This window comes from Malaya genurostris, chromosome 3, assembly GCF_030247185.1.
Source record: "Malaya genurostris strain Urasoe2022 chromosome 3, Malgen_1.1, whole genome shotgun sequence".
Classification (NCBI taxonomy): Eukaryota; Metazoa; Arthropoda; class Insecta; order Diptera; family Culicidae; genus Malaya; species Malaya genurostris.
Genome location: NC_080572.1, coordinates 116,729,977 through 116,756,089, shown reverse-complemented (window position 1 = coordinate 116,756,089; position 26,113 = coordinate 116,729,977). Strand labels below are relative to the sequence as shown.

The 26,113-nt window shown below is 36.8% G+C and overlaps 1 protein-coding gene across 2 annotated transcripts in view; it reads left to right on the top strand.

The window, feature by feature from the left end:
- Window positions 1-26,113, top strand: part of LOC131439533 (failed axon connections) — an 89,888-nt gene that overhangs the window by 10,163 nt on the left and 53,612 nt on the right. The gene's annotated exons all lie outside the window — the stretch shown is intronic.

The following is a 26,113-nucleotide window of genomic DNA, read 5'->3' as shown; positions in this document are numbered from 1 at the left end:
TCATTGTTCGTCTTATAATACTTCGCAGGCGTAAATGATAATACAGTGGCATCTATGTATAGAGTAAATTATTACTTAGCTATACACAGAAAAACAAACAAACTTAGTTATGCACCAGTACTTTGTATTGGCTAACTAATTCTGTTGAGGTAATCAACTCAGATCATTATGCAGATGTTTCGAAGCGATAATATTACGATGTTCCTTGACTGTTGAATCGAAAGCTGTTTAATTGTCACGAACTGTCGCACAATTATACCAAAAGTTATGCGTAATTACAGTGTGAAATCCCAAAACCAAGCAGCTCATGAATATATAAAATTTACCTACAATAACAGAAATGTAATGAAATTATTATGAACACTGCACAACGTTGCAACATTTTTTACGTTTCGTCTACTACTGAATGCGTTTTCGTTAGTTTCAATTTGAAGACTTAAAGTTTCTGCTGTTTGCAGAACACTCTTGTGTTTTGCATGGGAGTGTAAAGACACTGACGTGCCGAACGAAAACGTGTTTTCGATTTTTTTCTGGTCGATACAGGTTTGGTCATTAGGGGGTTGATCAAATTTTGTGCTATGGCACATATAAAAAATAATAAAAACGGTTATGTGCCTTAGCACAAAATTTGGCTAACCCCTAAATGACCGTTGCAACTTTAATAGAACTATACATTCATAGCAAGAATCACTTAGATTTGGTGAGTGTTCATTAAAAGCAACGGTGATGTTAGTCTCGCAAACCCATCTGATATGTTTCTAACGTTTAATTAGTTATGGATGTATACTTCCTTTTCGAAGCTTCATCAAATCCTAAATTTTTGACAATTTTTTGCGCTCATGTCCTTCATAATTCCACCATTCGAAGATATAACAAAATTGAATTGATTTTCTGATGACAAGAAACTTTTTCAAGACTTCATCTAATCAGAATTCAGATTCTTATATCGGCTAACGGTTTCCTATGGAAAAAAATACTACTGTATTATCCCACTGTATGATATACCACACGTTCAAATGTTAACATTTGTTTTATTGTTTCACATATATTTTTGTGATTTCTTCACAGAAATTTGAATCTCTGATTTGTCAAAATATGAAAATATGTGTTACCAATAGTTTCGAAAATAAGAGTCTCAGAAATATGTTTCTTCCTTTTCCCCGACCATTTGTATAAACTACAAACGCATTTAATAAAACATCTACAACATACACTGTCTAAAATCGCTAAATTGCGCTCTAGTCCTGCTTAATATTGGGGTATACTTTAGCTGTTTGGGCACAATATTATCAAATCGATAAGCTGTGAATTGAAACTGTTCAATTTTATGCAATCCCGAATAAATTACTTAGATCTTCGTCAACAGCAAAACTTGTGCATCCATCGACGTAACTTACGATTGAATCCATTCCTCAGTCTTCCGCATACTAGACCCAACTGCGGATCTAAACAAACCATTTCTGTATCTATCATTCTAACTTTTGCAATTTTCGTTTGTCTCGCGACACTATAAAATATCATATTTTTAGATATTTTATCTTGCAGCTGGGTTGGCGGTTCAATGTATAGGACGCTGGTCTTACAAGCCAGTTGTCGTATGTTCGAGCCCCGATCCGGAAGGATTCTTAGTGTCAGTAGGATCCATAGCACTAGCCAGGCAATGATTCTGTACGCTAAGAATCGGCTGCGAAGTCTGTTGAAATAGAAAGGTGAAATTCCCCAAAAGGAATGTAATGCCAAGACTTTGCTTTACCTTTCATAGAAGTTTAGATTACGATAATCTGTTGCTTTGTATCATTTGGACAAATGTAATCTCTTGGTACAAAATATGAAAAGGTTTTATGTCTGCTGGAGAAGGACAATAAAGCTTTCCCTTGCTAAAGCTTTAAATGAATAAATCGCTTCGCTTTCATAAGATATACGCACTAAATTTCGGTTGTGAATTGTTTAACCTTTTAACGAGTTTTGAACAGCTGAACAACTAAACATTTTCATTCTACTGATATATCAGCACAAATAAACATTTGTTGGCAGCAGTACATTAAACAATATTATTACTGAAAAAGTCACCTACCGCGATTTGAACATCTGTGAGTGAACAACAACATTTTCGATCCTCCCAATGATACATTTTATTTTTTCATTTTGTTTTATGTGGACCTCAAAAAAGCCCGCTGGAGATGAAACTCACTTGATATCTGCCTCCAACAGGCATAAAACCTCCTCATGTTCTGTACCAAACGATTGTCCATATCCAAATGATAAATTAGTTAGTTACTAAATAGCAAACGACTATTATACTTTTCTACGGATGCTCGATAAGTTTTGAGATAAATAATTAAAACAAAGAGTTGTTATCAAAAAAGACTGTAGTTTCGAAAAGGCAGCACCTCTAATAGGCTCAGTAGTTAAGTTATATTGAATTAAATGACTGATTCGAATAAGATTAGCCAAACTGTTAACCTACTGTGACGATTTCGACCCTTTCACCGAACATCTGAGCATCAGTTATTTTATTGTCATGCTGGTGCTATACCAGAAGCTAACATTACTGGCGTTCCGGGTTAGGGATACTCTATAAATGACCCGCATAGGGTTTAACCTTAATTTCAATCAACTTCAATCGATCAAATGATTGATTTATCCAATCAGCTCCCTATACCTAAAATTTATCATGGTTAACATAATGCATTTTTTAGCTCCAGAGTAATTGTTCGATCATGTAGAATAAATCTAATAAATTCATAAAACCTCCAGTCGACCGGGTGCATTCTTTTCCTAATTTGAATAATTATCGTTAAATTAGACGTGCTCATCCTTCACTGACCAGAAATGGAATGAACTTTCCATCCCATAACTTTGGCTCGTCTGGCGTCTTACCGAATGTTTGTGCCGGGACAACCAAACCAGCACGAGTAATACGAGCTGCATGCGACTCATGTACAAAATTCACAGATCGGAGAGTTTGATGGAATTTACGAAGGCTATTAAAAGGGTACTCTTGTGGCGTCGCCGATGTCTTCCAGGAATTGTTTGGTTAGGTTGTGTTATCAGTGCTAATTCTGTTCCAAGTAGGCGAGTTACGATGACACCAGACGACCAATTATGACAGCTTCGGTGACGACCACGTAGCAGAAGAAAGCGGAGAGCTCAGACCGAGTTGGCTAGCCGTTCAGACAGGCTCGACGATAGCAGGCACCGCACGAAGTGGGTCATAAAATTTTCCTTGCACAAATTAATGGACAAAATGTGAGCTCATCATACGAGAAAAACGATTCGAGCGTTGGCACTGACGTTTAACTCCAATTGATGCACTAAAACAATGTTGTTGAAATATAACGAAGGTGATTTTTATGAAGCTTTTTAATCAGATTATCATTGATAGTCGAGACTTACAGATTTGAAAGCGTTCTCGAATTGATGTGGTAGATTTCGCATTGGGTGTTAATTGAAAAATGCAGCATTCAAAGCAATCTTCTCGATTCTGTTAATTATAAACAATGACAGCAGGATTCTGATTGTGAGACGTCGCTTCTAATATCGAAAGCAATGCCAAATGATAGGTTCAATTGAGGCTATTCAGCAAGTTGTATGATAATCAAAATTTTGTCCTTAATGTTAATGAAAAGTTGGTAACAAAAACGTTAAAATATGAAACATAATTTCAAAGTTCTAGTAGTCAAATGCCCTAAATTCTATCATCATCAAAGATACATTCTCATTTGAAATTTCAGTATACAAATCAAGAAAATAAGGCTTAGGCGCACAGATTCTGAATATGCTGCTTAGATATGCAATATAGGTATCTTTTTCTATGCATATAAAATACTTTCCACATTTGATGAGTTTCGCGCCAACTCGAATAAATGTTCACAGCACCCTCTCAAATTTTAATGAAACTTTCTGGACATGTAGACTTTGTTACAAAAAGCCACTTTGCATACTCTCTGTCGGGAAAGATCCAAACTTATTTTACCATTTTTTTTTGTTTCAAATTGTTATAGTCGAAAATGACAAACCCCTCAAAAATGTGTTGTATTAGTGATTTGCCCAAAATTAGTCGAATTTTCTAATAAAAATACTGTAAAAACCTGTTTTAATCCACCTAGTGGTGTAATGATGCCTTTCTCATATAAATCATACTATCATATATAATACTGTGGTATTCTACAGAATAATTTTCTTCGATTTCTAGAAATAATAACCAAAATCGGTTTGCTTGACCGTCTACTGATAAAAACTATTATTTAGAAAAGATTTGAGGTCGATTTAGAAAACTTTTTACGGTTCTTCGCCCTTTTCAGTGATGGTATACAATTTTTAACACACTTTACCCTATATTTCCGGAACCGGAAGTCGGATCCAGATGAAATTCCGGAATTACGTATGGGACCACAGGACCTTTCATTTGAACCTAAGTTTATGAAAATCGGTCGCGCCATCTATGAGAAAAGCTAGAAAACATATTTTCATTTTTTTTTTCACATTTTACCCCATAACTCCGGAACCGGAAGTCGAATCCAAACAATATTCAGGAATTTTGTATGGGACTACAAGACCTTTCATTTGAACCCAAGTTTGTGAAAATCGGTTCAGCCACCTCTGAGAAAAGTTAGTGCACTTATTTTCTCAATTTTTGCACATTTTACCCCATAATTCCGGAACCGGAAGTCGCATCCAAATAATATTCAGGAATTTTGCATGGGACCACAAGACCTTTCGTTTGAATCTATGTTTGTGAAAATCGGTTCACACAAACACAATTTGTGAGGAGATTTCACATAATACTCTATAGCTAGTTGCCCGATATTTGCAAAAAGTGATAACCGACTTTTGAACTAGAGATGGTCGGGTAAGCATTTTTTCAAATCCGAACACGACTCGTACCCGATCGAAAATAAAAAAACATTTACCCATACCCATCCCGAACCCGAGATTAATTTCCCTTCCAAACTCAAACCCGACTCGAACCCGAAAAAAACCCGAAACCCGACCAAATTTTTTAACCAGTATCCGATGAAAATGAAAAAATCAACACCCGAGCCCGACAAACATTACTTTCCCTGTACCCGAACCCAACCATCTCTATTTTGAACCGAAGTCCGGAAGGCCGATTTTCAATATCTCAAAATGTATGTCTGTGTGTATATAACTATATAAATGTGCACTCGATTCGTTCTCGCAGATGGCTGGATTGACTTTCAAAAACTTAGATTCAAATGAAAGGTCTCTTGATCCCACAGCTTGTTATTGAGTTTTATTCGAATCAAACTGCGGTTCTAGAGTAATTGAATAAAATGTGTTAAAAAAGTTCAATCGATTTTCTCAGAGACCGCTGAACCGAATTTCTTCAACTCATATTCAAATAAAAGGCCATTTAGTCCCATAGCCTGCTATGCAATTTTATCCGGATCCGACTTCCGGTTCCGGAGTAAAGGGGCAAAATGTGCAAAAAAAAGTACACTTGATTTTCTCAGAGACCGCTCAACCAATTTTGACAAGCTTAGGTTTAAATAAAAGGTCTTACAATCCTATGGAATCCTATCGTATTTCATTTGAATACGACATCCGGCATGGAACATAATTTCCTATCTAGAGACAAATTTCATCTAAATCAAATGTAATAATTTTCTACATTTCAATTCGTTTTAAAGCTTAGCCTTCATTCAATATTACAGCCCGAATAAATAAATTACAACTTAGAAATATCTCATTTTGGTGTCAATAATATTAAAATAACTTGCTCGATTCGTCAAAATATTAATGTATTACCAAGGCCCGAAGTCTAACTCACCAACAAACAAATAGACGCAACGCATCCCAAAAGTCCCGTCTTTGATTAATGCTGCGAATAAAATTTCTCTTTCACTAATTACCTCCGTTTTTTACAATCTGCGAAAATTTCACCATTTCTTTAGATAAATGGGTGAGGCGCTAATATCAGATAATTATTGCGACCCCCTGTCCGGCAAAAATGGCAACTACCCTGAAGAAGCGGTTCGTGCGCTTTCTTCGGGTTAGAGTTAAAGCATTAGTTATGCTGGCACATCCAATTAGTTCCCGTAAATGAGCTTTCAGAAGAGAGCGGTTCACGGGACCTAGTCATAGCATTTACAGTGCCAGGACAACGTTGAATGCTCTCCTAATTATTGTAGCAATGGATCAGAATCATAATAGGTCTGCCATAATTTCACTCGTTTTTCGGCGGAGTTTAGTATTTTATCGCAAGACATAAACTGGAAAGTATACAACAGCATATATCGTTCGTATCATTATATAACAGCATATATCGTTAGAAGTACGTCCGACACCTTTCAGTCAACACAGACACGTTTCAGTCAACACAGTCAGTAGTGGACGATACTGAAGATATTTACGCCCTCAGTTAAACTCTTTAAACTTCAATCCTCATTACAGATTAACATTCCTATTTTATTTTCTACAATTCGTTTAATTGTTTTTAGATTTTGTAAAAGCTCACAATTACTAATACATCATTCATTTCACTATTTCGTTTCCAGGTAAGACCGATACTGTATAGATAGCATGGAATAATTAACCAAGGGTACCACATAACAGGTAGATTGAAAAAAAGAATCTGAAATATCTTTCAACAATACGCTTCAATGACACCAATGAGATTGAATTGCATATTAGTTGAAATTTCTCTGTTAATGGACTATCGGGATTCAAAGCTTAGCTCATAATCACTTCTTTTGCATTTGCATTTACCTCGCATTTCACATTCAATACCAATAGATGATAAATGACAATAAATTTAATCGCGAAATGCGCAAAAATCTATGATTTTTCAAAGATTTTGGTTACAGAACGGAAAGGAGAATTGGGCGGGACCCAACCAATGGTTTGCAGTTAATGATCCGACAGACTTCAACTTATTCTCTTCACTGTATTATTCTACTTTAATCATTGTAGCATGACTTATTACTTAGAACGTTTGAATGATTTAGTATCGACTTGGTTGATCGCACATCGATCGTTTTCTCCGTAGACTCCTGGCCAACAGTATCTGTCTACAGTTTTTGCTCGCGAAATAAACCAAAAATCAACTGCCCGGAATTAGCTCTGAAAACCTCGGTCAAACTACCAGCGACCGAATTGACATATGGAATCATCAAGCTTCACAGGTTTTCGTTTTTACAAGAAAACAAAATTCCAGTAACGCCCTGCAAGCTCGATGAATTGTATAAGTATCGGAATGAGGAAAGTGGTTCTACGACAGTTGTGACAACTGCTTGTTGCTCATGTCGATACAATGCATCCGCTAACCATTCGTCCGGAAAATTAACCGATAGGACGGTTATGTTGGTTGACCAGGAAATCCGTACGTTAGTGCTTTAATCGCTTACCATCTATTTGGCTTGTTAAAGTTCAAATATAAATAAGATAAAGTCAATTAATGTTTCTCATGGATATTGTTTCGCGCTACACCTCTCTATGGCCCTTTTATCCTAAATACTGGAAAAAAAGCAATCATGTTGCTGGAGAAAAAAGCATTAAGGCCATTGTCCAAGTACCATGCTCGCGGGCAGTTTTAGGAAATTTTTGATGAAAAATTTGCAAAAGCAGGAAACCTAGAGACCTTTGAATAACTTTTATTTATCTGCAAAGCGAAAATGGCTGAACAATTCGGAAGATTTTCCGAGTGTTATAAAAAAAGTTTTTACAGGATCTTTCTCAATTATCTAAAAAAATGTGATGACATGATATACTTATATAATAAATATTATTTGGGCTACAAGGGTTACATTCAGATACATTTTTGAGAAAGCTTTCCACACTTTTCATGGAAATTCAAACCGATTTCGTTGTCTTTTGGCGATTAGAAAGCACTAAATGAATTTTGCGACGATGCTAATTCGATTTACAAACGCAATGAAGCCAGTTTCGTAAGTTTTCCAAAGAATAAGATCATTTTTTTTTCAATCAATCGAAGAAAAATGGTAATTTCCAATCAACCGAAGAAAAATCATTTTGAATGTGTGGGCGTGATGTCGGTAGCAAAAACGAGAAGCATACTAATTCCATACATGTCTTGGACTTTAAATTTGTTTCGTTGGAGGCAGCGTTTCAAGTTTCAACTATATTGAAATGAAAATGTTGTCTTATAATCATGTTAATATAATTCAACAATCACATGTTAGTTTGTTACATGCCTGTAATTACACATTGTTAATCGAATATCAACTTATTTGATAGTTGCATTATTTATGTACCATTTAATTCCACTATTTCACTGTCACGTTATTACACTTTCACAAAGTCACTATACTTTAATGAAGCATAACAAACGTTACAATACAGATACGCGTATTTCGGAATGTTATTTACATGCTTCTTCAGTGTATCGGTTTTATAAGTTTGTTTGAAATAATGCTGTAATGCTGCTCCTTTTATACGAAATGTCTTATTGTCAACGGGAAGAAACAGGTAGTAACAAACGGGTTGGACGGTAGTTTAATTGTCAGCGGAGGGTAACAAACTGAAGAAGTGGGAGATTAAGAGATTAAGTATTTTCTAAATCTATTTGTATCTTATGTGTCTTAAATAGCCAGGAGGAGCTGTAAAAATGTTTCTTTTCATAATCAATAAAAATACAAACCATCATTCCATACCATCATCTTTCGGTAATTTTCTAAAGGTCTTATGGAATAACGAGATCGCTTCTGTTTTTGGTTGTTATGTGAACGATTTATTTTATATGATTACATCTCCTCAAAGTAGGACGCAAGTAATATGGTTTTATGAGTGATTCGAGTGATTACCAATGCTGTTATGCACATTTCGTGTGAATTACATTAGTTTTTTTGTGCATTGAAACCGTGTAAAGGTTCCGCATCTAACTTCCGTACATTTTGCTTTTTTTGTTTTCACTAACCAAACAAAACTCTTTTGTTGATTGGTAAAATTTTATCAAATCAACCAAGCTTGTGACATTTGGATATAGTCGTGTCCGACTGATTTGTGAGTCGAACGAAAATTGCACGGATAAAATGCTTCATTGAAAACCATGTCTATCAAGTTATACCGTTTTACGAAGCTATAAAAAGCGAAAACCGTGTTGATTCTAATCATGAAGCTGAAACTAAAATCCAAAAGTATTCGGAACATGGGGGAGGTGTGCTTTTCCGATCGAAATTAATCGCATATCGATTTTAAATTTTTCCTTTGAAAAAATACTGAAATTAAAGTTTGCAATCTTTCTTGATTAATGTTTGTTTTGAATTGTATCTAATTTCTTGATATAGTTTTTTACTAACTGTACGAACACCTATAATTCTTTCCCCCGGTGAACCACCAAAGAGGTTAAAGACAGGTAAAAACAACTCAACATAGATGAATTAATAAAATCTTCATTTAAAAAACTACCTTAACGAAGATGTTGTGATACCGCTCTAATTAGTCACTTTCTATTTTCGATGCATGGCAACAGTATAATTTAATGAAAGACAAATCAAAAACAATTTAATTAGCACGCATGCTATTTCCGATGAGTCGAGGATTGCCTGATGCAAAACACTAATTCGCTGGTATTTGTATTGCATAATATTCACAAGTTGTCAATATGCAGATTAACGTCGTTTCATTTATAGGCAGAAGGTCAAACAGTTTGTGTGATATGAGTAGATACTTTTTCCTGAGCCCAGATGTTCTTCTAGACATAGTTGCCAATAAACATTTCGTTGATTTTACGATTCGTTTACTTGTGTTAAGCTTAAATCAATTAGAAATAATTGATTTATTCAGAAAACAGTAAACAGCGAATTAGATATATTGTAACGTAAAAGCTTATCAAAATAGAAATACAAAATCAATTTATCATTTGTGGGATAAACAATACCCGGATTGGCGGTACAATGCACAGGGTGCTGGTCTTACAAGCTAGTTGTATGTTAGTATCAGCAGGATCGTGGTACGAATATATACAAAAATGTCGAATGACAGAAGGTCGAATGACAAAACGTCGATGAACAAAAGGTCGAAATAACAAAAGGCTGAATGCGTCGAATGGTCTAATATGACAAAACGTCGAATATAACGAAAGGTCAAATTTAACAAATAGTCGAATAACCATAAGGTCGAATACACCATAAAATCGAAAGGGACAAAAAGTCGAATATAACGGAAGATAGAATACAACAGTAAGTCAAATAGAATGTAAGGGTGAATTCTGTGTTGGGTGTGTTGAATGGCATATATCCACCAAACATCAACTGTTAAACCAAATTAATCGCCATGGTTAAACCGAGGTAAAGTATGCGGCTCTAAAAGTCGATAATGGAATATAGTAGCAAAATGATGCAAAGTGTTTATTCCTAAATTTTCAATTGTTGTTGGTAATTACTCTCACTTTACGTAATTGCACTTCACAACACTAACAGATTTCGAAAAGGCAACAATAAATAGTTTGTCAAAAGTATTTCCGGATACGCAGCAAAAATATTGTTTTTTCATCTCTCACAATTTTTTTTCAAAAGAGTACAGTGCACTGGATTTCGCTCACTGTACATAGAGAACAAAGATGTTTATATGACATTCAAGAAAGTAGAATTATAAAAATGGTGGAAAAGTATGACAAGTTGTTTAAAACTGTGGAAAGGTTTGCAGTAATAGACAACATTTCTGATTACATTACGGATCTTGCATTAATCTTAGAAGACTATTAATTACAATAATTATATTCATTTTGCTTCATGAACGTCTTCCTTTCTGTGATCCCCTATTTTACATGTTCAAGAATGGCTGTCTTTATCAACTTCAAGTAATAACTTGAAGTATTCGACGTTTTGGTATCTCGACTATCTAGTACTTCAACTTTTTGTTATATTCGACCTTCTGTCGCAGTCGACCTTTTGATGCATTCGACGTTTTGTAACTTTAGATATTTTGTCGTTCGACGTTTTGTCATTCGATCTTTTGTCTTTCGACGTTTTAGTATAAAACCCGTGGTACTAGTTATGCAATGATTCTGTACGCTATAAATCGGCTGCGAACTCTGTTGAAACATAAAAACCAAATTCCACAGAAGGAATGTAATAACAAAACTTTGCTTCTATGAGAAACATGGATGTAACTGTCATTAGAACTTTGAGAGACCTAAAATGGTTTGATTTGCGTTGGGGATATCTTGTTAATTTGATGTCTTTGGTTTTATATAACTTTGATCTCAACCGATACGACGTAATTTGAATTTATTAAAATAAGAGCATATGTTTACGGCGTATTTTCGCAATTGTTTTTTACAAACTTTTTTTTTCAACATTTTCATTCATTTTCTGTACTGGAAAAAATGCAACATGCGAAAATGATATATGAGTTCGGTATTTTCGAAACTCTCAGGGAATAAATGAGTACATATTAGCTTAGTTTGTGCACAGTTGGCTTATTAAATCACCTTTTCTACTCTAAATGTCCGCATGTTGGACTTGACGTTACACATCAAATCCTGTGCAACACTTGCACCGTCTATCTTGCACAGTTTCATCCACTCTCTCTTAAAATTCTTGTCTATTGGGCCTTCTTGCGAGTTTGACGGATATGCCTGCTTCGACTTAAAACATTGACTTGAAGCATTGTTCATGTCATACTAGAGATGGTTGGATAAGCATTTTTTCAAACCCGAGCCCGATTGATAATAGGAAAATCTTCATAACCTGTTTCGCGTAATGACAAGATGCGATGAAGACAGAATGTCATCTACGTGGGACCAGAGGAAGAAGGTGTATCTAGTTTATTTATTTGGTCATTGATGATGCCGGTCCGGTGCAAAAATCTATCTGTACCCGAATCTCTACTACTTAAGTACCAGGAAAATGCCACCGGGGTTAGTTTAAGTGAGCAAAAAACAAGGTCCCACGACAACCTTTTGTCATGCCTATCTAAACAAGAATCGAAAATTAGTATTTATCTGTATGAACTGTGAATTCTCGGTATTTTAGAAGAGCATATCTGTATTGCGGTATAGATGTCAAAAATCGGTATAAATACCGAGAAATCGGTATAGTTGGCAACAATGATGGCTTTTATCGTATCAAAGAACGCTCTTTAGCAACACTTCACACGATTCAATCAATGCCATATAAGAGAGACGGATATCATCTCAGCAACAACAAAAAAAACCGGCATGGGTCCTTTAACACAGAATGGACACCAGTGCGAGAGCGAATTTCTCTCGATGGCCCGTCTGAACATTACGCTGCTGTAGAGATTCGCACTGAAGCAACAAACGGTCGCTCGTTCTCGTTTTGCGATCCGATTCTATGCGGGCAGTGGATAATTGCGATAGAATCATTTAACTACTGCCGCTTATTCTAACTATGTGAATATAACCTTTGTATAAGCTGTGTATATGGAAATGTCTGTGAATGCTCCACACAATGGTTTTGAAATATTTTAACCTAGTATGAGAATCATCAAATCGAATCATCGATTCGGTTTTCTGCGTTATTTGTCAACATGCGATTCTCTTTTGGTAAATTCCACACAGCGCCGATCATTGCAAATTGTATTTTTGTAAGGGCCATGAAATACTCAGAGTATGAAGTGGAGCGAAGAAATGTAGAAAAATTCTCTCAAGGTTCATACATTGAGAGGCAGAGAGTTCTTGTAGCATCATCTACCAGATTGACGATGTAGAAAAATATCGAGACGTTCTCTGGCAAATTATCGGCAATCACCAACACTGCCTGGCAACGTTGGTGCCGGTTGCTATGCACGGCTTGCTGAACTTGTCGCAACCTGCACTAAGTACTGCTTAACAAGGATCGAATTTCTACTTCTGGATCTTCTCCGGAACATCCAGGCGGGATTCGGTTGGGCTCTTCCCCTACCTTGAAGGCATGAAGTCAAGGCTACATTGTTTGCTGGAGGAACCAGACGAAAGAATTGACCTTCTTGACAACATCCCGAATCGATAGGTACAGAGGAGGCGCTTGGAGTAATCCCTCGCCTTCCTTGCATTCATAGGTTCGCATTTTTTCCGCTATCGGCAGGCTAATATTTTATTGAAGCACTTTTTGCTGGAAAGCATTTTGATTACTACTCGACAGGTTGTGATTTAAATTACTAAATTTAATCAATTTTTACCTGCGTAATGAAAAGTAATGCAAAAGAAAGTGTTGCATCATTTTCGACTACAGTCATTATTTTCTAATAATAAACTGCAAAAGCAGTTTTTGTTGAAGTACTGCTGCCACCTCGTAGCTCAACATAAATGACTAATGCATGTAGTTTCCAAAAAACTGTATGCAATTGGAAAGAATTTATACCAAGCAGTAGATCTGAATAATGACGCCATTATTTTCGAAAAAGACGCTGTTTGTCCAACATTTTTATTGCTAGTAATTTCCAATTGAAGGGAGAGAAATCGTTCTGATCTTGTGATATCAGCGATTACGATCCAAAAAAAAATACAAACAGTTCGTTGTTACTAGGAAGTGAAATAGAAAGTAATAAATGGTAGACTGATGATGGCGATGGTGATAAAATATAAGAAGTGAAATAAATTATCTAACTGATTCATGGACCCCGACCGCTTCGGCAACGGTGAAGTCGGAGGCTATGCCGCCTGAAATGTAAGTGTGCTGGTCGTCACGAGCAGAAATGAAAGAGTTTTGTTTTGAAATGTGGCACACACCTAATGGATGCTGTGCAGCGATAGCCTGAGTAGCCGGTGCTTGGGTGATGTCAATTTTCACGCGAGACTGGCGAAGATTTATCTATCGCGCTATGAGTGCCTATTCGTTGCGCTGTAAAGGCTCGGCACTAATGAGAATAGCAGAAATCGCCCAGATAGTACTCGAAAGGAAATCAACCTCCGCCGTGCAAGTGAAAGAGTAAATAAATGTTTCAATAGGAAGGGTTGGTGCAGTGAGTAATTTTTTTCATGCTTTTATTCGTTGTGGGCTTTTCACCCAGTTGCAAGTGCGATTATAATTGAGACGTGCAGAGTACAATGGCTACTCCATAGGAAACGACGAATTATGCGGTTGGAGAAAGGGTTCAATTTTAGGGTATCGTGTAAACGAAAACGATGGTTACAAAGTGTAGGGCTTCGGCATTATACTGAACACTTCCGGAGAAAACTGATCCATCAGTTCCCGCATCGTAAGTGTGAAAAGTGAACACAATCTAATTTACTGTATGAACATCCTAATCTTTAAATTTAAATATGGAATAAAAATCAATCTTTTTCTATTCGATATTGGAATATTTTCACTAAAATATTAGTTCACACACAAGCCATTCATAAATACAAATACTCATCGTTGTTTATTGGATTACTCTCCTTCATAAACTGCTCATCATTCATCAGCTACAAAGTGAAAACATTTCGTTTTCCATAATGATTCAGTTGTCAAACCATTTTCCCGTCAACCCACTACTAACCGCATTTAATTATTGCTATAATCATCTTAACCGATACCATAAATCATCAAACCGTGATTTTCTGCAAGAAACCACGAACCCCACCTGCAGAATTTTTAAATAACCAAAACCCAAACCAATTCAGTATCTCTGTGCTCCACCTATCTCTATCTCACCTCAGAAACAAGGGAAAGCCGCACAACGATTCAACAGTTTTTGTGCCGTGCGTCTGGTTGTTCGCGTTCGCATGCGCTACCAACAACAGCTAAAGTAAGAAAAAACCGCCGCCCAGTGGCAAACTTCATGAATTGTAAATATTTCGAAACGCTTCGATGATGATAAACAGAAAGGAATAACCCCAAAAAAGAGAAAAAGTTGTGAAAAGTGGTTTGCTTGCAAGAAAACATCAATTGCCTTGAAAAACAGAAAGTGAAAACATTATCATCTTCTCCATCGTATCGAAACTATAAAAAAAATATCATATCAAAACTGACCAGCTCGAACCAACATCAGCCTGGGATGAACCACAGTCACTTTTTATTGTATGGGAAGCTCGTTTTAGTTATCAATCAAAATAAGTGCTATCCTATTTTATACCCAAAATAACATGAAAAATGATCCAAGGGTTCTCGTCCCAACCACTTCATATCTAATCAAGTTACTTTCTCCATGATTGTTTACGACCGCATCCAATGCTCTATCCCGTGAGGCAAAAATGATTTCCCTTTCATGTGATACCACCTCCAAGTTAAATGATTAGTCGTCGATAGAGACCGATCATTTTGAGACCTATAAATATATTTACCTAGACCCAATCAATTATTCACACTTTGTGTATCGAATATTCAAGGGATGGTCTAATACAGTATGAATCTATCATGATATCTTAGTGAAACTTTCATTGGAAAACTATTATAACGTCATTGGTTATATTGGTTTTGTATCAATTTGTAATACTATCAAGCAAAACAAATATGTATATAAATATTGTTCACACATACGCGCTTTTAAGTAATTCATAAAAAGTGTAGGTAAGTCGATGTATTTCACGCAGCTCGTCTGCCTTAAAATCCCAATTTCACACATACTTACTTACTTCAATGGTGCACATCCCGTCTTCAAATTGTAGATTTCTAGGATACTTGATCATAAGCCGTCGTTCTCCAGTCGCGCTATACTTCCGCAGTAGACATCCTTGTCTCGGTTTTCTCGGGTCTCGGCACCTCGAAAGTCGTTTTGGCATTCTTGCTACATGTCTAGCCCACTGTAGTCAGTCAGTCGTGTTTTATAAATAATGATGCACGTGGATCTTATTAACGATGGCTTCGTTCTTTGCATAACGGATCTTCGTATCCCACTTTCGAACGCTATATTAAACAACAAATTTGAGAAACATATCGGGGCGAAAAAAAAATATAAATTTCGGAGAGCATCGCCCTTCTTTTACCCCATCTAATGTCACGAAATCTTGACGCTTGATTTCAATCCATCAAGCGACGCACTAAGCAGCAACCTGATGATTACCGAAACCTATCAAAAATGTATATCAATCAAAATCAATTCTCAATAGTTGTATCTATTTTTTATTTTTGTATCGATTATTCCTCTTCGGGCTAGAAAAACTTGTGCGGGGTTGGGAATCGAACCCAGGTGGGCTGCATGAAAGGCATCGACTAATCCATCAACCTTAATCAAAAAATTGCATCAAAATGTGAAAGTAAACGTAACGTTATATTCCGTTCGTTTAATATTCTACATGAAAACCTCATCAGGATTTGGTACTGGCATTCGTCAACCTTTTCACGCAAGTGCTCACTTGCTCAAATGTTTTAAGGCTACAATCATTATGAAAATCTAATTTTCAACTGAGGCCCGAAGAGTCGAGTAATATACTATTTGGTTCAGTTCGTGAGATCGGATAATTTCTCTGTATGTGTGTGTGAGTATGCAGCAAAATAAATGACACTGTCTGATGTTATTGCATTTTATCCCGATGTAAAGTCCGGTTCAGGTATTAAGAGGTTTTAGAGAGAAAACGAATTTAAAACACAAATGTTAACTTCAAACACGGACATCAAACTCTTTCACTAATCTGAGCTCTCTGTGATAATTATGTTAGCTTATTATACGTGTGTATACTATAAGTCCTATGTTAATGAAAAAAATATGAGATAGTGTTCTAAATAAGCAGATCTCAACAAAAAAGAATACGATAGTTAAGCTTCCAGATCGACAGTCAAGGGGTATATTATACCTTCCATATTTTTTGTTTAATCTGGAAAATGAGAAAATGGTTTCATTGCAATGAATTAAATAGATCGTTAAAAAGATGTATCGTTGTTTATGAATAATTTTTATTGATGTTGTTAATTATAGATTGTACAGTTCCTCTCCTAAACATATTTATTACTTTGCTATGGGAAGGATATATTTTCTGGACCGACTTTTGATCAGAGCTCCAGAGACCCATAGTGTTACAAACTATTCGACTCAACCGACGAGATACGAAAATCCGATCAATTTTTTACGAGATGACAACCGATTTGAGCAAGCTCGTTTTAAAATTACTATGAGATCATAGATCGAAATCATATATCAAATAGCTGATACTCTCGTTTTCCGATGATATAAGGGTATAAGTGACTTAAACGACTAATCGCTATATTTCCATATCCGCTCAACTTTCTCGAGAACAATTAAACCGAATTTGAATATTTTGGACTCGTTTTAAAGCTACTATTGTTTCATTGATCAAGTTCAAAGAACAAAAGACAGAACCTTACGGCTCGGGAGCTCTCATCGTATGAGTGACGTATCCGCCAAACTCGAGCTTATTTTAAAACTACAGTGTGGCTGCAGATCAGGTTAGAATAAATTAGAAGTAATAATGACGCAATCGACCAACCACTCAATTCAAAATTCGAATATTGTCAATCAAACAAAAATATATATTTGCTTTCGTTCTTCAACTAACTATAGCAATCAGAAATAATGCCTTGAAATGTTGAAATCATCGATTCATTGTTTCTGTGATATCACCATCATCGCAAATAACTATAAAATATAAAGGGTTTTGGGGTCGAGACCGTACAGTCTACAATTTTCTACATATAACGATAGCAAAATATCCCAACCATATAATACATTCTATTAGATACCTTTTAATTCATTGATTCAAAATCATTTTCATATTCTCTAGACATATCGAAGGATTGGGCATATTTTTTCGAGTCGGATAGTTTATAACCCCTTGATAATAAATAAACAGTTTCTTTGTATTCTCATACAAGGGTCAAGGGTTCTTGAAATTTTGTGACGAATTTCACAAAGGTTGTTCACCTACCGAATTTACACGCAACAGTCAAATTTTCATATTTACAATCGCTTTTCTGGATAAATCCTTACTATTTTCAGTGTTGATTCCACTTTGTGAATCAATCGACAATAATCGCTGCGTTTGAAGCCTACATCGACACACAGATGACTGTTTCAAAAATCGTAAAACATCCCACGTTTTCCAATTCACTGCATTTAAGAGTTAAAATATACATGCGATGCATTTCCGACCATATATGTCAAAAATATAACAAGATAGCTCATGTGCAGAAGATGCTGCACCATTGCTTAGAGCTTGTGTTGTCTTGCAAATGTGTTTTCCGATGTCATAATTTCCCGTTCACGCCGCATTGTTAGTCATGCAGTACAGATGATGGCGAGCTGACAGACACAGTCATTGAGCCAAAGTGTTGGCAAGACCGCCCGACTGCGAGTTCGGCTCCCATCACTTGGTGATGATACTTCGAATCGGCAACAAACTCACAACCGGTCACACAATCGTCAATTGACCTCTCAAGTGCGACAAGTAGACATACACTTGGAAGCCCATGAGAGCGGAGTTGTGTTCCTCTAGATCAAATCCCCCTTTTTTCTCTTTTCAAATCTACCAAACCGAATTGCCTTTCCTGCTACTACATGATAGTCATTCAGAGAAATTGAATGAGATGTTATAAGCACACGCTTCGTTGAATTCAGCTAACATCCATGATCCGGCGCACAGACGAAAGTGAAATGATTTTCCAGTACAGCAAGATACACAGTTTTACGGGTGCTGTGCTTCCAGGAGAAGGTACGCGAGCAATGAATTTGATCGTTAACGTATGTACCAATTAATCATTGGACTCGCGAGATGTCACGCCTGGCGAACTTGTCCGCCATCAACTACTAAACATATTGAAACAATTTTCGATTAATGACGTTCGTAGTCGTTATTTATTCAGTAAATTATCGATCACTTTAATTAGTTGACGTCGATGAAAACATAATTTAAGGTCATAATAAAATTTTGGAAAGAACCACCAACAGTACAACTGTAGAAACAATAGGGCAGTAGGAAGAACTTCGATTTTTTTTTCTTTTGCGTTTCGTCTTTAACTCATCAGTTCATAGCAGTTCAAGTTGAACTGCCACGCAACTAAGCAGTTCAACATAAACCACTAAGCGACGATAAAATTTGAAAAAAAGTTATAACTCATTATAAGTACAAAAAACGTGTTATGAATGCGGCCAATCATACCGAAGTTTTGTGGTATATTTTCACAGTTTTACTTTATTAAACAACTTCCATATTACTACTGCAGATTTTCTCGCCATGCAAAATATTCAAAATAAAAATAATGTTAAGTAAAAATGTGGTTTAGTACGAGTGTCGTGTTGAATGCGTTTGCGGTTTTCATATTCGAAGTTTCGATTTTAGAAGTTTTTCCCACAGAGTTTGGCATAAATCACACTCACACGTTTTCACTGAAGAAGCCAATTTAAAAGCTTCCGAATGTTCAATACTTTTAATGAACAACTTCAGATACAATCAATTAGCGTTACAATTTAATATAAATGTGTTACAATTTCTAGCTTCATCATTGAATTTAATGAATAAGATTTGGAACGAAGATAATAAGATGTTGATTGCATTACAATTCAACATCCGGGGTTGGAGAGGCCGGTAGGGCTCAACTGAGCTCTGTTTTATGTTTCATTTTCATACTCTCGGCCCTTATTATCAGGCTGAAGTAACAAAGAATGGGTTTTTTTTACAATGAATTGTTACCGGGGATGAAAAATGGATATTCTATGATAATCCCGAGAAGAAAAGATACTACGCTATGCCCGGTCAATTGTTGTCATCGGCCTCAACATCAACACCAAAGTCGAATATTCATGGTTCGAAGGTCATGTTGTACATCTGATAGGATTAAAAAGGTGTTGTGTACTATGAGCTACTCAGCTACTCAGGCGATACTAGAACGGTTGGAATACAAGTAAAGACATGATAAAGTTATTCTCCTGAATGACAACGCTCGGCCTCATGTTGTACTTGTTGTTTTAACGGATGCAGCACGATCTGGCGGTTTAGTTCTATTGCTGATATCGAACATTGGCTTCAAACTTGGACCACTTCAAAAGACGAGACAGTTTTTCGAGATGAAATTCGAAAATTGCCCGAAAGTTAGGAAAATGTAGTAACTAGCGATGGATGTAATGTAATGTAACATCATATAATGTAATATAAAATAATATGACACAAAATAATACTATATAATATACTATAACAGAATAACAATATAATGACGAATAGCCACACCACAATTTTTGACTTTGAAATTGATGTTAAAAAATGTATATCTAAGCATTCGATCCTATGCATTGCTCCAGTTTTAGTAGATACAATGAATGAAGGAGCTGGAACTGCTCGACTAGCGTAGCTCAATATTTGCGTCTGTAACTTTGCAAATTGCAAAGAAAATCATTCCACAATCTTCCAATGACTTTTGTTTAATATTTAATAAAGTCAACATCCGGATTGTTTTAATAAATGAAGCATCTTTGGCGAACGTGCCGGTTCCCTTATGTTTTCATAGATTTCAAAGCTCATTAGGGAAGCGAACAAAAGAAGATCTCCCGTTATTGGTGATTGTTTTGCGCTGCGCCCGGTGAGTCACGCCCCCACCAGCTATCCGGTTGGCGTTTGAAGCAGAGGTGCTTATATGGCGCTTACACACTGAATAACCAATTGTCTAGCATACATTCAACTCTCGGACTACTCACCGACCGAACGAGTCAAGCACGATTAATTCGTGTTAAATTACATGTTATCAATTTCGCCACGACTGTCACAAGAAATTGCAGTTCAGCTTTTGTGCACACCACGGAACAGGCAAACAAGAAGGGAATCGCGGGAATATGATTATAGACGTACTGGCATGAGCATCGATTTAAATGTAAAATAAAACCATGTTTATTGTTCCGTTAACGGTCGTGATAGAAAGGAATGGTTGGGAGAGGAACGAATAGGGAGATATTAAATGGGCATTCCATTCTTGACCTTTCTGATAGACCTTTCGACGACGGCTCGCTTCGGCAGCTGGTCGTTTCTGCTGGTTATAAGTTCAGCTCAATGGCAAGCATGCAGATAACAATCCGACAGCGACCTAAGCCCACAGTGCACAAGAGTGAATGCAATTATACAAAACGATTGGAATGTCCGTCGATAGAACCCGGCTGTGGAAGTCCGGCACCGTTGATGTTACAAAGTAGTCAAATGGGTTGTATACGAGAGTCAAAAATAACGGCCACTGTAGTTATCACTGTCCAAAATCTATAGTCCACCGGTCAGTCAACGCTACTTGAACTTTTGAGCTAGAACTGAATTGAAAACGATCAAAATAATATTAGCTAGACAGTAAACTTTGTGTTTGTTCAGCTGCTCTTTCATAATAGGACTATTCGGAAGTAGATTACACACAAAAAAACAAGTTGATTGTTCGACTTGTGACTGGCAAGCATTGACTAATTATCAGAGTCAAATTGTGCGTTGGCCAGGAAAACTATTCTACGATCAGGTTAAATTCAAATATAATTTTGAACAATTTGTTTTAGATTTAACGTCAATTGAACAATTATTGTTGTCAGACCGACTTTTATCATAGCAAATAATATAATATAATAACTTTACTTTAGAGGTATCGGATAAGACTATGAATTTGTGCAATGTAAAAAAAAATTAATAAAGCTTATGCTGAAGCAATTCCGACACAGAAAACCCCCATGCACATAAAAACAATACAGCTTTCCAATTGATCTATTTGAAAATATACTGGTTCATTGACATGACGGCACTCGAACTAGTTCGTCGGTAAATGCAAGATTATCGCACCGCAGATTTCCCTTACATCACTGAGAAGATTTTCACGGCCATCATTACCATCTGTTCCGAAACCGTGAGCTACGGTTCACATACTGGATGATTTGTGAAACATACCAGAAACATCTTCAAACCACTATTCTATTACCAGCTAGAAATGATCGTGGGTGCTCCAAGCGTTCCGGATAGTCCTTCGTCGAACCGGACGGGTGCATGTATTGATCTACTCTCGTCTCATTTCGTACACTGGCAATCACTCTCAAGTGTGGTGTTCCGCTAACATAATCCAACAGAAATGTATCAAGTGTTTCATGTGAGAGCAAAACCTGTGCCTTACATTCAGTCATTATCACGTCGCACACACTCTTTTTTGGGGGGAAAAGCCGGTTCCAGCTTAGAACGGGTGAAATTACAAGTATTTTTTTAAAAATAGATTCTTTTCAAGGTTACTGTCGAATGGGTTCCTTCACGGCGCTGTCGGTACAACTAACGGAAAATTGTTGTGTGAAACAAGAGGGGAAAAATAGATGAGTAATCTGACACCGGGCCATACCATCGGGTGGTATGGCAGTTTTCACTTTCGTCTGAGTTTTCGACCCACAACATAAAAGAAAAGTTTACCCGGTGCTCTTGGTTTAGTTCCTCTTTTTTTGTTATTTTCAACTAGACACTAGTCACTTTCACTAATTCTGTTCTTTTTTTTCAGGTAAGTCTAGTAGACCTTTGAAGGACAACGTCAAGTAAGGAATCTATTACACTCTACTTTCATTATTCACTGTTTCATTCGACAAATTTTTATATGCGCTTTAATAGTTTGTCTCCGGATACAAAATGTATTTTGCGCTTACCAATCATAATGATCACACGATGTCGTCTTAGGTCGTAGTCTAATACGTACAAATGATATATCAAAACGATCAGTGTTTTTACTAAAGTGCAAGAACCTCGAACGTTATTTGAATTAGAACTATTATACATTTTAGGGACTCATGAACTTCTGCGTTTAGCATCTCACAACACCACAGAAACGTACCTCAAAGCTTAGGCGCTTCATAGGCATGCCAGAGTAAATTCATAGCACTATTTCTTCGAAAACGTTAGATATTTACCTTTGAAACTTTGTATGATATATCTGTATATTCCTTTTGTTTTTTAATTTTTGTCCGGGAAGTTGTCCATAATCCATTTTCACGTACGTATCATCATCCATGAGGAAGCATCCTTCGTATTTCGTAAGAATCTTATTGTACAACTTCCGGGCACGTCTTTTGGTCACTTGTTTCTGATTCAATATCCTCTTTGGTTGTGTACCGACGGGGCTTTCTCTAACATTGAGTTTCTTAGCGACAGCCCTGGGTTCGCCCTGATCGTTCTCAACACCTCAACACATTCTCAAAATTATTTTTCGGTTTGTAGCTTCCATCAAGTATAACTTCTTTGAAACAAAAAGTATCGTGACGAAACTTTTAGCATTGAAATAGGAGGCATTCCGGGCCCATCTACTAGTAGCACTACAGCAAAATAAACGGTGTTTTCAAATGTCAAATGACTCCAGCTTTAGCCGGTCATAAGTAGTTAAAGTCGCTAAGAAATCAAGCAAACAAACAAAAATATACTGGTATACTCAAAAATTTTTTTTGTGTGTTTTATCATACGACTTATGTCTTCATGATTCTTCAAATAACTGATGGAAAACACATTTGAGTTGGTGTACAATGTACCATTGTCAAATAAGCACAAAACTCTTTTATCAAAAACTAACATTACAAAAACAACTCCAAAACTAATAGGGAAAAATCGGATACAAAATACATACATCGATACATCGAAAAACTACGCTACGCAGCTTCCGAATACTACAAATACAATTAGAATAATACGTGGTTTTCCTTGTTGTCATTCGACTCTCGGATCAAAAAAACACTTTGGCGTTTAAACCCAGACAGACCGCGTAAACGGCAATCTTCTTACCATTCACGCTAAGCTCGTCCCTTAATTGACAACTTGTTTGTAATAAAAATAAAAATATGGAAAACTTAAATTATATTTAAACATGCCTCATTTTACTTTTTAAATGCTTCATAACAATAAGTTATAAACAGACTTTAAATATTCAGTAATCTCGTTCCAAGCTACAATGGAAAATACCATACATTCCACAACACTGAATCAGCGATCTCGGACTAACTTCATGTGAACTGTTTTCTACGCAGCATACTATCGAAGCAATAGGACAGCTTGATGTGCCTTAACTGAATGAAAAGGAAAAATTTAGAATGAAACAGAACATTTGTGACTAACTGTGTGCTCCGTATCGTGCTGGGTTCTGTCCTGATGGTGCCTTACAAGTGAGAAGCTGCCGAGTATCGCGCGTGCAGCATTGCTTGTATGTGCAATTAATTTACGACACAACCGACAGAATGAATTAATTGATCAGCATTAATGAAGATGCATGTGTAGTTGTGGCTCAGACAAGATCATTATATTCACATTCCATCCATCGTTTAGTTGTTAACTTCTCCACCTCCACCATAACCTAGCGACCGCAGAAATCTAGATTCTAGCGATTGTCGTTCTAAGTGCACCATAATATAGTACGGCGAAAATCGTTTCATTGAAAGAATCGACCCTTCACAGGAAGTTTCAAGGGACGATGAAATGCTTTACTACTCCGAGATCGGTTTGTAATTGCGACGTTGATGAGTCGTTAGAAAAAAATACGCACCCACCAACGATCAATCTAAAGAGCAGAATGAATGAAGTCAGTGTTATTTCAAGGCAGTAGCTTGATGAGCCGGAAAGGAAAAATTTAATAACCCAGTTCTTCATTCATTCTTTCCGGTCGGATGACTGTCTGATCTTGCGATTTTCTGGTTTGTTTTTCTCTGACATACGATACAAATTTTGTTTCATCGATTTTATATTTCTATGACATAATTTCCAAAGATATTTTGAAACTAAGCTCATTTCGCCGAATTGAAAAGAAAGCTTGTACCAATTACGTAGGTTGTTATGTTAATGACTTCAATGACTGTTGTTACATAGAACTTATCGAATCGCATGGCTGCTCGGCCATCCATGGAAGTTGACCATCAATGTCAATTTCCCTCTCTGAGCAGCCTAGATAGCCGTGTAGTGTCGGTAGCGGTTTCCCAACTGGCTAAGAATAACGCTACGGTCCACCTGTACCGGTGGTATAAGTCCACCAAACAGGTAAGCCGTGTGGCATCCGGCGGAATTATTTTTTACCAAGAATTGATCCACTGGTTTCCTGTTCCATGTCGTAAAAGGCCACAAAAATAGGAACTCCTAAGTCAAGGTGTATTTCCGTGCCGATGGCTGAATGGCTGCAGGAGGTTAAACAATGCAGTCGTGAACGGAATATCTTGGGATTTTCCCTTACTGTGTTAAGCGAAGCTCTGGCACAGTGGACGACTTCTTTCTTCGCAACTCGTGGGATTTTAATGATTAAAACATTCAAAAAAATCCTTACATGGTTCGCTATAGGCGATTATAAGCCAATATATTTGGTTTCTTGTAGTTGTTGTACGGTAAGTGCTGGAGGTGGAGTGTTTGTTACTTTAATTGATAATGGTTAGAGTAGCACAAATCAATCTCCAGCATAAACGTACAGCAACTATGAATCTATCCAGACTTCTGCAAGAAGGTAAAGCTTCTTTAGCTTTGGTTCAAGAACCATATTTCCAAAAGGGAAACTTCTACGTTGGAAAATTGTTAAACCCAGTCTTTGTTGCCTTTAACAAGACCGGAATGACTAATCCACGTGAAATGCCTCGAGCATGCATACTTGCAAATAGTGCTCTCGATGTCTCTCTCATATCGGAGCTCACAACTCGGGATATTTGTGCTGTCACAGTTGGTATGACTACTGATGGCATAGACAGGAAATATGTCTATTGTTCGGCATATTTGCCGCATAACCAACCTTCGCCAAGCGATGACTTCAAAAAGGTTGTATCATACTGCTGCAAAAGTGATTTACCGCTTGTAATCGGCAGTGACATAAATGCTCACCATATCATTTGGGGCAGCACAGATATAAATTCGAGAGGCTCTGATATGATGGAATTTGTGAGCAGTACAAACCTGCACATAGTCAATGCAGGAAACCGTCCAACTTTTGCGAGATCTGGCAGAGAGAAGGTTTTGGACGTAACTCTCTGCTCTGATAGAATTGCGCATGAGTTGGTGAATTGGCTCGTCTCCGATGAGCTCGAACCTTCGTTGTCTGATCATAAGTACATATTCTTTGATCATTCAAACGTTAAATTTGATATTATCACATATCGTAATCCCAAATCTACAAACTGGGACCTCTATGAAGAGGGCTTGGCGACTAGATTTTACGGGTACCAACCATCAATTGAAACCCCAATTGATTTGGAAAATGTTGTCGACGAGACAAACTCACTCATAGTTGCAGCATATGAAGAGGCTTGTCCACTTCGTATTGTGCGAGCTACTAGAGGAACTCCTTGGTGGAATGCTGAACTTGCTAGACTAAGG